The sequence below is a fragment of the Prionailurus bengalensis genome, chromosome E2 (genome assembly GCF_016509475.1).
Source record: "Prionailurus bengalensis isolate Pbe53 chromosome E2, Fcat_Pben_1.1_paternal_pri, whole genome shotgun sequence".
Taxonomy (NCBI): Eukaryota; Metazoa; Chordata; class Mammalia; order Carnivora; family Felidae; genus Prionailurus; species Prionailurus bengalensis.
This window is the reverse complement of record NC_057352.1, coordinates 60,543,126-60,558,112: the sequence shown is the minus strand read 5'-3', so window position 1 is coordinate 60,558,112 and position 14,987 is coordinate 60,543,126. Positions and strand designations below refer to the sequence as shown.

Sequence of the window (14,987 nt, the reverse complement as noted above, 5' to 3'; positions counted from 1 at the left end):
CTGAAAGCACAGACGATGGGTAGCATTTTTTAACCATAAAGTATTTATTTTTTATTTTTTTTGAGAGAGAGCACGCACACACAAGTTGGGGAGGGGCAGAGGCAGAGAGAGAGAATCTTCAGCAGGCTCCACACTCAGTGCAGAGCCCCATGTGGGGCTCGATCTCAGGACTGTGAGATCATGACCTGAGCCAACATCAAGAGTCAAGACTCTTAACCCACTGAGCCACCCAGGCGCCCCCACAATAAAGTATGTTTTAATTAAGGTACGGATATTGTTTCTTAGACATACTGCCAGTGCACACAAGTCAACTACGGTACGGAGTAAACAAGTATTCGGGCCGGCAAACCCAGATCCCGACGTGACCGGCCGGCATTACCGCGGCACCCGCTCGACTGCGGTGGTCTGGAAGCCAGCCCACAGTGCGTCCGAGGTGTGCCTGCCCACGCGGATGCAGCACGGCCCAAACACTAACCCTCTGTGAACCCAGACGAAGGACACACACCTGTGTACTCACGGCACTCTTCCGGCACCTGCTCCCTAGGTTCCAGTTAGGGGACGCGGCACAGAACGGCTGATCGGAACATGCTCAGGCTGACGGGCCACACCGTGCCTGGAGCCCCCCCCCCCCCCGTCGCCGGACACAGCCCCACGTCGCAGCGCTGTGCGTTGCTGGCAGCGGGAGCAACCGGTAAAGGTAGCTAGAACGACCCATGCTATGGGCGCAGGGAGCTGATAAAAGGTCTTCAAACGAGTAAACGTTAGAAAAAACAAAAGCAAGACCCTGCAATCCACTCTGCTGCCCGCCACCTACCATCACATCCCTCCCGTGCCAAACTCCTAAAGCACACTCTGGAAGCCACCCGAGCGCATCCACAAACGAGGTCTCTTCCCTCTCCCTCTGAACCCCAAACAAACAACGTGGTTCCCAACCTCACCGTCAGCTCTTCTCCAAGGGCCCAGACGGGAGCCCGGTATCCGTTCCTGACTGCCCTTCCGCACCACCCCTCCCAGGTCTCGTCTCCCTCTCTCCCGGCACCTCTGCCCTCCTGCGAAAGCTCCCCACCTTTCCCTGCAGAGCACACCCACCCCCCTGGGGCGCCACCGAGGCCCCTCCCGCCTCCCAGGAAGCAGCACCTGGGACGCTGGACGGACGGAAGGCATCATCTCCCAGGGCTGCCGGCAGGCTCACACTTCAATGACGGGAGGGCGACCTCATCCCTCCCGAATCTGTCCCCCACCTTGCCCTCACGCCTCGTATTTCAAACACGCCACGGCCTGGGACAACAAAATCCACCCAACGCTTCCGCCGCTGACCTCTGCCCGAGCCAGTCCCCCACCCCCAAGCAGGCTGCTCGAGGAGGTACCGCCTCCAGGCGCCTCCCACAAAAGACCCCGCAGACAGTTGGGAGCTCTCGCTGCTGTTACCCTCGCTCTCCGACCCTCACCAGACCCTAGGGCTTCTTCCCGCTTGCTGATTCTGACCCGACTTCCTCCCTCTTCCTCCTCCTCTCTCCCGCTGCACCTGGTCCGCCGGGGGGCCGCTCAGCTGGCCTCCCCCCAGTCCCTGCCTCTAGCCCCTCTGACATGCAGCATCGTCTCCCTGTGACACTCTGCGGTTGAGCCCACTGATCCGGCAGGCCGAGCGTCCCCTTGGTCCCTCCCGAAGCCACACGCGGCTGGGGCAGGAAGCCGGTCCTCCCTCATCCGCCCTGTAGGACACTCTTCCAAGGAAGGTTCGTCCTCTCAGAGCCCGGCTCGAGCGCCTCGCACGGCCCTCCTCGGCTTCCCCTTCACCCAGGTTTCAAACCTTCCCCAGTCTGGCTCCAGCCTGCCTGCCCATACACGACCTCCTCTAATTCATCTGCCCCACAAACGCGTGCGAGGTCAAATACCTCCCCCCCCCCCTTGCCAGACAGCCCTCGAGCCAAGTCAGAAGAACAGTATTTTGTGACACAAAATCATACGAAACTCAACTTCAGCGTCCCCAAAGAAAGCCTTATCGGAACCTGGCCACACCCAGCTGTTTGCAAGTTGTCTACAGCTGCTTTGGGGCTGGGAGGGCTCGTCCGGCGCTGAACCTCTCACTTTAGTATCAAACCACTGCAGCGTGCGCCGGGCGGGAACCGCAAGGGCTGCGCTGGGCACGCGGGAGCCGCCCACAGGTACCGGTGAGCGAAGGGGTCCCGACGACCCTGTGAACACGCGATCCCGAACCTCGCGCCTCCAGTCCTCGGCCGGACAGCTACGTCAGTCCTTCAGCTACAGGACGGTACAAATCTTGGCTCGAATCATCTCATGGGGGACGAAAAGTCAAAAGGAAGCATTCACCACTTGGAGAATGCAGCTCTAAGGCGGACTCTCTCCTAAAAGTTGACCGACTTGAACCTCTGTCGTTTCGGTCAAGACAGACAACACTCAGAGGTGTGGAGATGGGGCAGACGGCACGGCCGAGTTTTGCCCCTCCAGAGAAGAAAGCCATGTTTCAAAGAGATATTCTACTGGTTTGATCATCTACTGGGTGATCACATACCTAAATCCAGCTGTGGCACAGTCTATGAGACTGAATTAAAGGTAAAATTAAACACTTAGAGTCCTTTTCCCATTGACGTATGTTCGTTCATGCGAGAACTATTGGCCCTAAGATTGTAAGAACCCGTACCTGCTGCGAATTGCTTAAAATCATCTAACAGAATTTAAAATTCTCAATTAAGTATCATTAAGTAACAAACGGTACGCACACATCACAACACCGTGTAATAACAGAATCCATCGCCGTTTACAGCAAGGAGTGCGGGAGAAGTCACTTCCCTGGAGAGAACAAGAGGGTGTCTGAACCCTAAAAGCCTACATGGACGGCGGTCTGTGGCGTCCAGACCGGCCACTTCCTCGCGGCAGAAACACAAAGGCCATTGTGGCTTCTCGAATCTACAAGACACGTGTACTTTACAAGCACGGCCAGGCTTTTTCTTAGCAAGTTTACCAATTTCGAATACCTCTGAGTTCCTGGCCTGGTTCTAAAATTCCGAGATTCTGTGATGTAAGTTTACCACAAACAAAATTGTGCCTTTAGGCACACTTCTGTCAGTGAAATCAGCACCATATGAGCTTGAGAAGCGTAAGAAGATGTGGGGCCTGGAAGGTAATGTGACGACAACAACTCCGTGTATTGAGTTCTAAGCACCATTATGAGCACTAGGGCATTTTTTCCCCAAGTTTATTTTTTGAGAGAGAGCGTGCGTGCACACACACGAGCTGGGGAGAGGCAGAGAGAGAGGGGGACAGAGGATCCTAGATGGGCTCCCACGCTGACAGCAGAGAGCCCGACGTGCGGCTCGAACTCACGAACCTCGAGGTCATGACCTGAGCCGAAGTGGGACGCTTAACCGGCTGAGCCCCCCAGGCGCCCCAGCAGTAAGGCATTTTATCTTCACCCCTGTCGGTGCAGGTCACTGTGCCCCCACTTTACAGGTAGGCCCAGCCCTAAACGCTTCCCTTACGTGACAGGCATCGTGAACAGTTACTAAGGGAAATGAGACCACAGGGCCCTGGAGAAGGGGGGCTGGAGGGGGGGCAGGAAGCAGAGTACTTTCCACACAGACTCGTCTGTGTCCTGCTGACCGAGCCCGCCCATTATCCATCGCTCACGTTTGCGCTTCCTCTCCGGTCAGTCCTTCGGCTACAGGACGGTACAAATCTTGGCTTTAATCACCTCGTGGGGAAAATCAAGTCAAAAAGAAGGATCCACCACTTGGACGCCGCAGCTCCTCTCCCTGTGACACACTCTGCCGCGGAGTCCACTGATCTGGCAAGCCGAGTGTCCCCCCGGTCCCTCCCAAAGCCACCCGTCTATCGTGAGCTCCCTCCAGAAACTGCCAGCCTTGTCTCGCCCGCCCTCCTCTCCTACTTCGCGCGGGTGCTGTGAAGCCTGGGGAGGAAGGCGGACAGCAGTCCGAGGGTGAGGACACCACAGCGTCCTACTCTCCTCTCCCCACCTCGCAATTTCACAGGAACCAAACAAAACCACTAGCACGTGCCTAAACGTTAAGGGAATCTGCAACCCTAGCCAGGCAACATAAAAACAAAAGAAGACGAACTCCCAACGTGAGCAGTCGTTAAAATAAGTAACAATGACAGATGGCAGAGGCGGGGACATTTCCAGAGGTTTCTGATCCACACAACCTGTCAAGCAAGCGCGACCCCTCCGAGGCAGGGCCGATAACCAAGGAGAACTATTCACAGGATCCAGAACGGGAAACAGACCAAAGCCTGAGGAGACTGGCCAGGTTGTGTCATAGACACTGGCTGAGCCAAGCACAGCCCTCACGAGGGCTCGGTGGAGGCAGACGCATCCCACGCCACCATCACCGTGGGGGCCAAGAATCTGTTTACACTCTTGGTACTAGATACAGCATCCTGGCACTGTTTTCCTTAAGATCAGAGTTCTCGATGTGTAACTGAGGACAAAACAAAGAAGGAAAGGAACTGTCCTTAGAACCCCCAAATCAACTGGATCGGGTCTAAGACAGAAACAAAAGTCCACGCAATCAAAACGTCCATGTAAAGCATGTATCCTAATTTTTGAAAGTCACATCGGTAGTCACATGTCTGAATCAAACTAGCATGCCTTCCCACTACTGCTCAAGAACACCAGGAAGCCTGTGTTTGAGGCTGCAAACAGCACTAAGCCCTGAAACTTGGTGAATGCTGGGCTAACGGCTTCACAAGTGCTCAGATCTGCCCTCCACACCAGCCTCCTCCTCCTCTGCAGGAGACATTCAAGAGTCTGCCCTGAGCCAAACAACCAGGACAAGGTGATCTGGGTCTCAGACCCCAACACTCCCCCTCCTCGAAACCAGCCCACACAACATAAGGCAATCCTATTAGCAACAGAGCCGAAATACATCTTTGGGGAGGACTGTCCCACCTATGTCGGAAGAAGTGCTACATGGAACCCAAGACTCCAATCCAGACAGGCGCGGGGGAACCCAGTAAACTGGAACTCCAGTCACAAATGCGGACAGGGACAGCAACATAGGAGCCAGGAACTGCTTGCTACATGCTAAGACGATTCCAAATGAAACTTATTTTTAAATGTTAAGAAAATCTATTTGCTACACTAAAAAAATTTTACTTTGATTAAAGAAACATGACGTAATTTAGCTGCCTTTCAGAAACGTTTTCACCCTGGCCCATTAACCTGACTTTCAGGAGGGGAGGATGAGGGGGGCGGAACGAATTTCAATTCAGAAACCCAAAATATTTATGCTCTGATTAAACACACACACACACACACACACACACACACACAGATCCAGCCCTGAGCAGGTACCCCTGTAAAGTAACCCTTAACTTGCCCAATAGGGTTATATATACTTGAGGGCAACCTTAGGTAATTTAACCTTTTTAAAAATAACTCTAGCAAATGATACCATGTAAGGTCAGGTTCATTTCGGACTCACAATTCTAGCACATTCTAACCACAGCTCATTTACACTTGGAACTAATGACCTGAGTGGACTTTTGAAAGAGCTACGCATTCGGCCTCTTGGCTGAGTCTCCCACTCCTCACTCAATAGAAGGGCAGAAGGAAAGGATTATTCAAAGTGACTTTTGTCAGCAAGAAATTCGCACTTCTGATTTTATTAAACTTGCAGTTTGTGAGGAGTGTGGGCCTAATTTATAATTATATGGGCCAGGGCAAATATTCTTGGGGAAAAAGATTCATCAAAGTGCATGCAAGAATCCCTTTTTCTTTTGCCATCAAGGACATTATTGGGATGACTAGTAAAACCTGAATTCGATCTGTTGCTCAGATAATAGAGATGTATCAACGTTAAATTCCAAATTTTAATAATTATGTTGTGGTTGTATGAAAGAATATCCCTGGTTTTTAGGAAACAGCCACATTAAGTGGTTGAGTAAGAGAACATCATTATCTTACTCTGTACAGAAAAGAATACACACATATACAGCTGTAGTGAGGAGAGGTGATAAAGCAAATACAAAACAGTAACATCCAAGAAGACTGTTATAATTCTTTGTACTATTCCTGCAACGTCTAAGCCTGAAAACACCCAGTCCCTAAGAGGTGCCGAGGCTTTTGCTCTCCAAAGGCAGTGAGGACAGCAGATTCTCATCTGAAGGTGACTTTGTCATCACTGGATTTCCGAAAGGCTGCCACCCACCCGATCCTTCCTTTCCAAGTAGACTTTTCTAAAATGAACTAAAAGTGCCTGACCTACGCTCTCAGTGCCTTCGGCAGATGAATGAGACGGCTTGGAGGACTTCTTCCAGATCACCCCAAAGTCTCGAGGTCTGCACTCGAGAGCAAGGCGCTCCTGGGAACAGCACAGCAATCTGTAAGACGAGGACAGCGCTTGAACAGCACCTGGCACCGGCTGCACTATTCCTATCATCTGTTACTGAACCCCCAGCTTTGACTTCTTTCTCCAACTTGCATTAGCACTTTTAAGTCTAGAGCTTGGAGATTCACAAACTGTAGCCCACGGGCCAAATCCTGCGTTTTTGTACATAAATTTTACTGGAAAACAGCGACACCCATTCTGGCCTCCACCCTCCAAGGGAAAAGCTGAGCGGTTGTGACAAGAGACCCCAAAGCCAAAAAAAATTTATTTAATCTGGGCCTTTACAGAAAAAGTTTCCTGACTTCTGCCCTAGAGCTCCCAAGTGTTTAGTGACATTTGTGGAATCTTTAGAATCTCGAAACTGCCTTGAGACTGAGGGGTAAGGAAATCAGGAACTATTCCTGCAGAAGAGTAATCTTGACCTTCTGGAAGAGGGGCCTGCGCGACCACAGGATGGTTTGGTTGCCTTCAGGTCTCGGTGATCTTGCTGCTCCAACTCCTGTTAGCTGTAAGGAGTGACTTCTGATTCATGTTATGGTGGATCCAGAGAAATCCCAATGAGGTACAGCAGGCCGAGTTCTTGAACGGTCCCCAGAACTCAAGACGCAAATCTAACCGCACTTTTTATTAGCAGCTATGCTTGAAGGGAACCCCAAGCAGTATGCATCTGCTCTCATCATATGTCACCCCGTCAGCTTTTCTTCTAGCATAGCATGATTGCAATTTTACATAAATTTAAACTACACAAATCTAAAATAACCTATTAAACCCTCACTTTGCAAAAAACATGAACATTTTTTGCAGCCACTTTTAGCAGGTAAACAGGACGCTCAGCTTTCTTTGTCCAATTCCATTTAAAAACACATGGGGTGTGAATTAACACGGCTTCGGCATCTTCAGGGAAGCATTCTGGCATAAAAGGCAATCTGATGCAGCACCTCGCTCCCGAGGACCATCCCTGGCTCCTGCCGACGAGTCCACAGGATGGTGTGGCAGCAGACAGGCGCACCCCAGCCATCTACCTGCCGATGGATCACAGGGCTGAACCGTGGTGACAGCAGGAACCAAAGCCTGGGTCCAGGGTTCTTGATGTGTCTTTGACGTGAAGATGCCCGAGGCTCTGGCCACACCCACCGGACCCAATTGCCACCCAGGGAGTCCAGCAGTACACACACATCAAGTTTTCACTGCCAGTGTCATCCAAACCCCTTTCTAGAAAGTTCAGAAAGGTTAAGCCACGCTTCAAGTTATTTGGTGATTTTCTACCTTGTGAAAAAAAGGAAAAAAATCACTACAGACCACAAGCAGCAGTTTTTGAAGCTCAGAATACAAATCTTTATTACTAAACAGTTTATCAGTACAGGCTTCTGGCCACAGTTGCTTGATTGGCTCAACGCATCCCAGGTCTCCTGACAGCATTCCCACCCGTGAGGGCAGGTCTCCGTCCCTACCTGGGCCCCCGTCCAACCCGCCTGCACTTTCAGTGCCCTACGTACGCTCAACCATTTTATCTGCTAATACAAGATAAATTAGGACAAGGAAATGGTAGTCAATTTCCACATATACATTCATACCACCTATCTACTTTTTCAGGGACTCAATTAAAACATGTTCTCATCTCTGCCTTCTCTGGCCCTTCCTGTTGGATATTCGTCTTCCATGCTTATGCACTGTAAGCGACCTGACCTCCTGAGGTATTCTGGGGCACCATGGAGGTAGACGGCCCAAAACATTCAATTATATTGGACACTTCTTGACCGTGGGTAGAAGTGAAAGGTAGAGAAAAGTTAATTCAATATAGGAATCGATTTCACGTGATGTCACTGTATTTTGGACGTACCGTCCGCGTGTGGCTTAAGAAGTTCATGCTCCCATCACAATTTAATTCAAGAACAATCACAGGTTTCAAGGGATGGGAGGCTCCAGGTGCTGCCCCCAGGCTCTGCTTCCTCTTAAAGAGGCACACACCGATGCTCTATGATGAGGATGCCACACCTCACCACTGCACTGGGGGGTGAGGAGTCCAGAACTTCCTCCAGGGGGGGCAGTCCGGCCACAGCCCTGGACAACGGACAGAGCCAAAAAGGTGAGGCAGATAGCATAAAGTTGAATTATCAGCTGAAGCTCTAACGTGTAACTGGTTTCACAACATGCACAAGATAAAAATGGGAAACCTAAACGTTATTTGATCGCTACCCTGAAAAGCAGGCAGGACGGGACTGCTGTTTCCGATTCTTGCGGACGCACTAAATGAGCTCCAGGCACTGGCCCCCAGCAAGAAAACAAGGGTAGCTTTTTAGGAGCAAACTGCAGGGCGCTGGGGCCCGGTCCCCCAGGTCACGATTGAGCCCTACGGTGGGCTCTGTGCTGGCAGTGCGGAACCTGCTTGAGGTTCTCTCCCCTTCTGCCTCTCTGGCCCTCCCCACTCACGTGTGCATGTGCACTCTCTCAAAATAAACTTCACCAAAATAAAAAAATAAAAAAAAAAAAAAAAGAGGAGAGAGAGAGAGAGAGAGAGAACAAATTGCAACAATGAGATCCCACTCAATATTTGCTCTCAAATTCCCTAAAACTCCCCCTCACAGCCCCAAAAGTGAACATTTCAGAATGCTTCAAAGTACTTCCAATGAACAATCCATTACGTGATGTTTTTATGACCATCATATATGTGAAGTCAGAGAACACAACAATGATCTTTATTTACCTGTTATAGGGAGGACTTTTTAAAGCTTTTTATCTGAGACAGTCTCACCAAAAACCTCAATGTGTATTTTCCCCCAGGAGCTTCTTCAAAATGAGAAAAATGTTTGTTTTCCAGATTATAAATAGCTAAACTGGTAAAGTTACACGCACATTTTAAAGTCAGTCTTGTGGGTTGTGTATTTAATGGTACCGCTAATGTTTTCAGAATTTATACAGTGTAGGTGAAGATCACAGGAAAAGTGAAGGCTAATACTCTATGCTGGGTGTTTTATCAATAAACCATTAACATAAACTCACCTAGGACCTGTGCCTGAAGCATCCATTTACCAATCCACAAAACGGGACTGTGGTGATCTCTTATTCCTTGGCACCCATCTAGCACAGGAAATATTTCCGCAGCGTCAAAGTGCATATACCACACCTGCCATCTTTGCAAATGCAAATTCTAAGTCTTTCCCAGATTTTCGAGACCTGGACGCTTCTGAGGAGCAACAGTTATGATTTTGGTGACTGTCTCTCAATCTGGGTTCACATGACCGCACTATGGGCGCGCATTTCTGTCTCAGTGCAGGACACGGTATGTCTTATTACTGGTTAAGGTGGTATCTGTCAGGTTTTTCCACCGTGAAGTTACCATTTTTCCCTTTGTGATATATAAACCTCTTGGGAGAGATACTTGGGGCTATGTAAGTATCACAGATTGGAGGACACTTCAGGAGACATGACAACTAAATGCAGAGTGGGATCCTGGATTAGATCCTGAAACAGAAAAAGGACATTAATGGAAAACTGATGAAATTCAGTTAGGTCTGTAATTCAGTCAATAGTGTTGTGCCAATGCTAAGGTTCTGATTTTTAAGGACACTTGATTATGTAAGAAGTCAGCGTTATGGCAAGTGGGTGACAGGAAGAGGGAAGCGTTCTGAACTTCCCCCAACTTTTTTTTAACTGTAAATTTACTTCAAAGTTAAAAGTTTACAAAGTTGCAGATTCTGATTCCATGTATGCTGGGGGCCTGAGAGTGTGCATTTCTCCCAAACACCTAGAGATGGCAAGGTCACTGATCCACGGACCACTTCACATGGGCCTCGCTGGGCCCTGACAAATGCAGCTGATATATTTCACCGTGCACAACTTTCAAAGGACAATCGACTAAAACGCGTTCACATTACGCTTTAGGGGCGCCTGGGTGACTCAGTCAGTTGAGTGCCAAACTCTGATTTTGGTTCTGGTCATGATCAGTTAGTGGGATTGAGCCCTTGGGATTCTCTCTCTCCATTCTGCTCCTTCCCTGCTCGTTCTCTCTCCCTGTCTCAATATAAATAAATAAAACACGGGGCGGGGGGGGGGGGGGACAGGGAATAAAAATATTTTGAAAAAATACTGTTAAAAGATTACACTTCAAGTACAGTAATCACTGTTTAACTGGAGGCAAATCCTTAAACTCGGGCATGCTGAAGTGGTATCTTTGTACGAGGACATGGTGTGAGAAGCCGGTGCGACGTGCCAAGACCGAAAGAAGAGTATGAAATCACAACCTTTTGTCTACGGTTGGCCTTCCCCAGCTGAGCTTGGCACTCCTCCAAGGCTGCAGAGCCAGAACCTCCAGCAGGAACACACCACGTCCACCCACATTGCAGCGTGGAGATGGCCGTGGGGACAATGAGTAGGCCACCCATCCCACTGACAGAAGGCACCCATTACCAAGGCCACAGGGAGGCAGGAGAGCAGAGTGACAAGAATGGGCTCTGGAATTCCTGCTCACAGTGAGAACGAGCCACAAAGGTGATCTCTGCTCATCCCATTAAAATGACTTTTAATCGCATATAATAAACCCACAAGAAAGAAGACACGGGCAAGGTATTTTGCCAACTTCTGGGAGACTGAAAGGATCTAGGAGGACAAAGGAAACCACAACCTGGAGCACACAGGAATGGGTATGGCCAGAGGAGGGCTCTAAGCCTGTGGTAGGCCAGGACACTCGGCGAAGCAAGGGCTGAGCCTGCTCACAGAAGTGGGATCCCTGCACGGAAAAGCTATACACGAGTCCTCCCTAGACCAGGGGGAGCAGCCCCCCACATCAAAGGGGTCTTTCTTAAGCTGTAAGACACAGAGGAAAAGTCTCTGGATCCTGGCACTCAAAGTCCCACACAGTAACAAGTTCCCGATCACCTGAGGGGAGACCCGCACATTTTCAAAACCAGCCCCACAGACTCAGCTCTCTGCCTTTCTCTGGCCTTAGACAACAATAATTACCAATATTTAAGGAGTATTTGCCATATGAAGTATGAAACCAGTATTTTTAAAAAGATGATGGCGACAGTGACACTAGAATAAGAAATCAGAGAATAAAAGAAATGAAAAAAAATCCTTACTGGTCTCCTCAAAGTCGAGAAGATAATGCATTCACAAAACAATAAACTGTGGGGGGGGGGGGGGAACAGAATAAGCTCTTCGAAATTTTCAGTTGTGTTAATAAAAAAATTTAAAAGATTGGGCAATATATCGAAGCCCTCTCCCAGAAATGAGAATAAAATGACAAAGGAAGAGGAGAAAGAAATTCAAGGGATCAATCCAAGATGTCCACCATCCAACTAATAAGAACTCCTGAAAGAGTAAAAGCAGAAACAATTCTCAAATAAATACAAAGAGAATTTCCCAGAGCTGAAAGGCAAGCCCCCAGAGGCACAGAGCACTCAAAGTGGGACTCCACATCCTGGGGCACTTTGAAAATGCCCCTAACACCAAAGAGGATCCTAAAGAGTTACCCAAAAGGAATAAGGCTACTTGGCAGAAGGTTCTCATTGAAATGATGAAGAAAGCCATGATTACACATGGAATCTTGAACAAACTCAGATGTATAATACAGGAAAATATCGGCAGTACACTTGTCACTGGCCTACAGAGTAATCAATCCAGATCAGAAAAAGAGGACAGAGACCTGGGGAGAAGACAGGACATTGGAGAGATCTGGCATGCTTTAAAATTTAAGACAAAGAATCATGGGAACAGCAAATGCAAAAATACCAAAAAAAAAAAAAAAAAAAAAAAAAAAAAGCCATTACCAACAACAGAAAAAACAAAAGACTGTAGGAGAGAGAAAATGCACCATTCGGCCTTGAAGCAAACAGTATTTGTACAGTCATAAACAATTTAACACAGTTAATTCAGGGAGTAGAAAAAATGGCATCTGACCCGAAAAGCGAAATCATCTATCATAACAGAAAGTCGACAATGTGCAAAACTAATAAACTACCAACTTTCGCTTCAGAGCTATGGAAGCCTTCCAGAAGGAACATTAAAAAGATTTCTTTGAGGAGACAAACTGAAAGGCTGGACAGGGGACTGCTGCTTCTCAATGCTCAAGTTTTTCACCGACATTTTACTGTGTATAGGACTTTGGTTAAAATATCAGATATACGGAGATATATATATATATATGTATATGTATATGTATATATATATATATATATATATATATATATATATATATATATACACACACACACATACATTAAAGCTCGAACCTCGGACAGACTGAGTTCAAAGCCTTGGCTCTGTGTGTCCTGGACGAGTCTCTTAACCTCTGTGGGCCTCCGCCACCTCACCGGATCGCTGGGACAAGAGACACTGGAAATGATTAGCAGTCCCAGCCACAGCACATAACCCACAAACGGCAGCCATTTCTGAGAACTTAAAGCCAACGGACGTGGTCAGGATCCAACATCACAAGAACGTACTCTTATCTTCACTGCGAGACGAGGAGAAAATGGGAGCCAAACATACAGAAAGAACTAGCCTCGCGGGCGGTTTGGGGGTTTCTGCTACCACCGGGCGTCTGTACCCCGGGGCGGCCCCAAGGGCTGGATCTCGAATGGCCGGCTGACCTACTTTCTGACCGCCTGCTCCCCCGCTTCCGCAGGACCGCCTGACTACCCCCAAGTTCGCTCCCGTCTCCCCAACGGCCAGTCGCAAGGGTGCCCGAGAAGGGGCCGGCCCCTCCCACCGACCACCTTCCCCGGGCGCCGCCGCACCAACGCCGCCGGGCCCGGGAGCGCCTTCCGGGGCGGGACAGGCAATTCCGAACGGGCCGCCAAGGGCCACTCCGGTCGAACAGACCCAAAGCCGGGCAAAGTCTCGGTCCTCAGACGCCCACAGGTGTGGGCAGCTCTTCCGGGAGCACTCAGGTCTTCAGTGAAAACCCAGCCCCGCGTGAAGGCGGCGTCTCCAAGGTGCTCACACGGTGCAGGTGGGACCGGCATCCGAGGCCGCACTTCCGAAGGGCCACACCAAACAGGCGGGGGGGGGGGGGGTGGGGGGACCGAACCCCTAAATCTTCCCTCGCGGACGACCCCCCCCCCCCTGCTCCGGGAGCCCTCGGCCGAGCGGGGGCGTGCGCTCTCGCCCGCCGGTGCCCCAGGGCACACGCCGGCCCGGAGACCGGCCTGACAGCGGCCACCGGCGCCGGGCTCGCTCGCGGCGCCGTCTCCCCTCGTCCCCGCCAAGCGGCAGGGGCGGCCCCGCCACCGCGCGCGGCCGCGGGCGCCCGGTCCCCCGCCCGTCCCACCGGCGCGGCGCGCGGCACCCCGGGGGGAGCGAGGCTCGCGCGCGGCCCCACGCCCGGCCCGCCGCCGGGAGCGCCGCCGGGGCCAGGGGGCGGGGGAGGGGCGAGCTCGCGGCGGGCGGCGAGGAGAGGCTGACGGGGGCGGAGGGCCCGCGGCGGGGAAGCAGCAGGAACCGGGAAGGGGGACCGGGGAAGCGGAGGGCGCCGACAGGGCCGAGGGCGGCGGGCCGTTGGCCGGCCGCGCAGGGCGTCCCGGGCGGGGGCGGCGGGCGCGGCGGCCGGAGGAGGGCGCAGGGAGGAGGGAGGAGGGGAGATCTCGCTCTCGCTCTCGCTCTCGCCCCGCGGGAAGGGGGAGGTGGAGACGCGACCGGCTGCGGGAGCTGCAATTACCGTGTGGGCTGCGGAATTCTCGTGGTGTTTGTCGGGGAGATGCGATAATGGCGTCCGTCCTCGCGAGAGAAGCCGCCGCTCTGCGCAGGCGCCGCGAGTCCCTCCCCGCGGCCCTCCGCCCGGCACCGTCTGCGCACGCTCCCTAAGCGGGGCGCGCCGGGCGCAGGGACGGGGCGAGGGGGTGGGGCCTGCCGCTCGGAGCCTCCCGCGCGCGCTTTCGCCCGCGCCGACGACCGCCGAGCATGCGCACGCGTCCTTCTGCCGCGCCCTAGTTTGGGCCTCTGAGGGTCCTTACCTCCTCAGCGTAAGCTCCGTCTCCGCGTTAGCCCGGTGGGAAGCTGCGTCGGTGGGCCGTGAGAGGAATTTACATTTTTCTCTGAGACCGAATGAATAGGAATCAGTTCTCCCCTCGACGACTACATATCCCAGAGGGCCGTGCGCGACCCGCTAGCGGTGCTTTCGGGGAATCGTAGTCCCTGCGTGTGCGCTGAGCCTGCCGGTACTTGTAGTCTCTCCGTACTCGGGTCTCCCGTCAGGGGCCGCGCCCGCGGCTGCTGGGACTTGTAGTTGAGACGCGGGGGTCGCGGCCGCTGCCGCTGGGGAGGCGCGCCCCCAGGTAATAGGAGGTGCCCCGGGCTCCCCGGCGTCCGTCCACACTTCCCGGGGCTCACGAGTGGAAACACGTGTGTGTGGTTATGTGGCATATGTACCGTATGTAGCTAATGTGTTACCGTACGAGACGTGCGTCAATAATGTATAGGCTATCTTATGGACGAGCACGAATTCGGTGTGCGGACGTGTTCCACGCATGTAGCATAAGTGCACGCTTGTTTGCACTCGTGGGAAGAAATCACTGAACTGTAGACAATCCCCAGAAACGATTCCTGCTGACTGCCATCAGCATTGCGCCTCACGTGGGCTGGGGTTCCCATTGCTTTTCCTCCTTCTCTCTGCTCGCCTCT

The 14,987-nt window shown here is 51.7% G+C and overlaps 1 protein-coding gene across 4 annotated transcripts in view; it reads right to left on the bottom strand.

Annotated features, from left to right (window-relative positions):
• The window catches only part of LOC122494586 (BTG3 associated nuclear protein), a 114,060-nt gene extending 99,898 nt beyond the window's left edge, over nucleotides 1-14,162 (bottom strand). For 2 of the 4 annotated variants that reach the window (XM_043599848.1, XM_043599850.1), the window contains exon 1: nucleotides 14,026-14,162. The gene's annotated coding sequence lies outside the window, so the exon portion shown is untranslated. The remainder of the gene's footprint in view (nucleotides 1-14,025) is intronic. The other 2 variants (XM_043599847.1, XM_043599849.1) reach the window with 1 other exon arrangement.
• Between the last annotated feature and the right edge of the window lie 825 nt (nucleotides 14,163-14,987).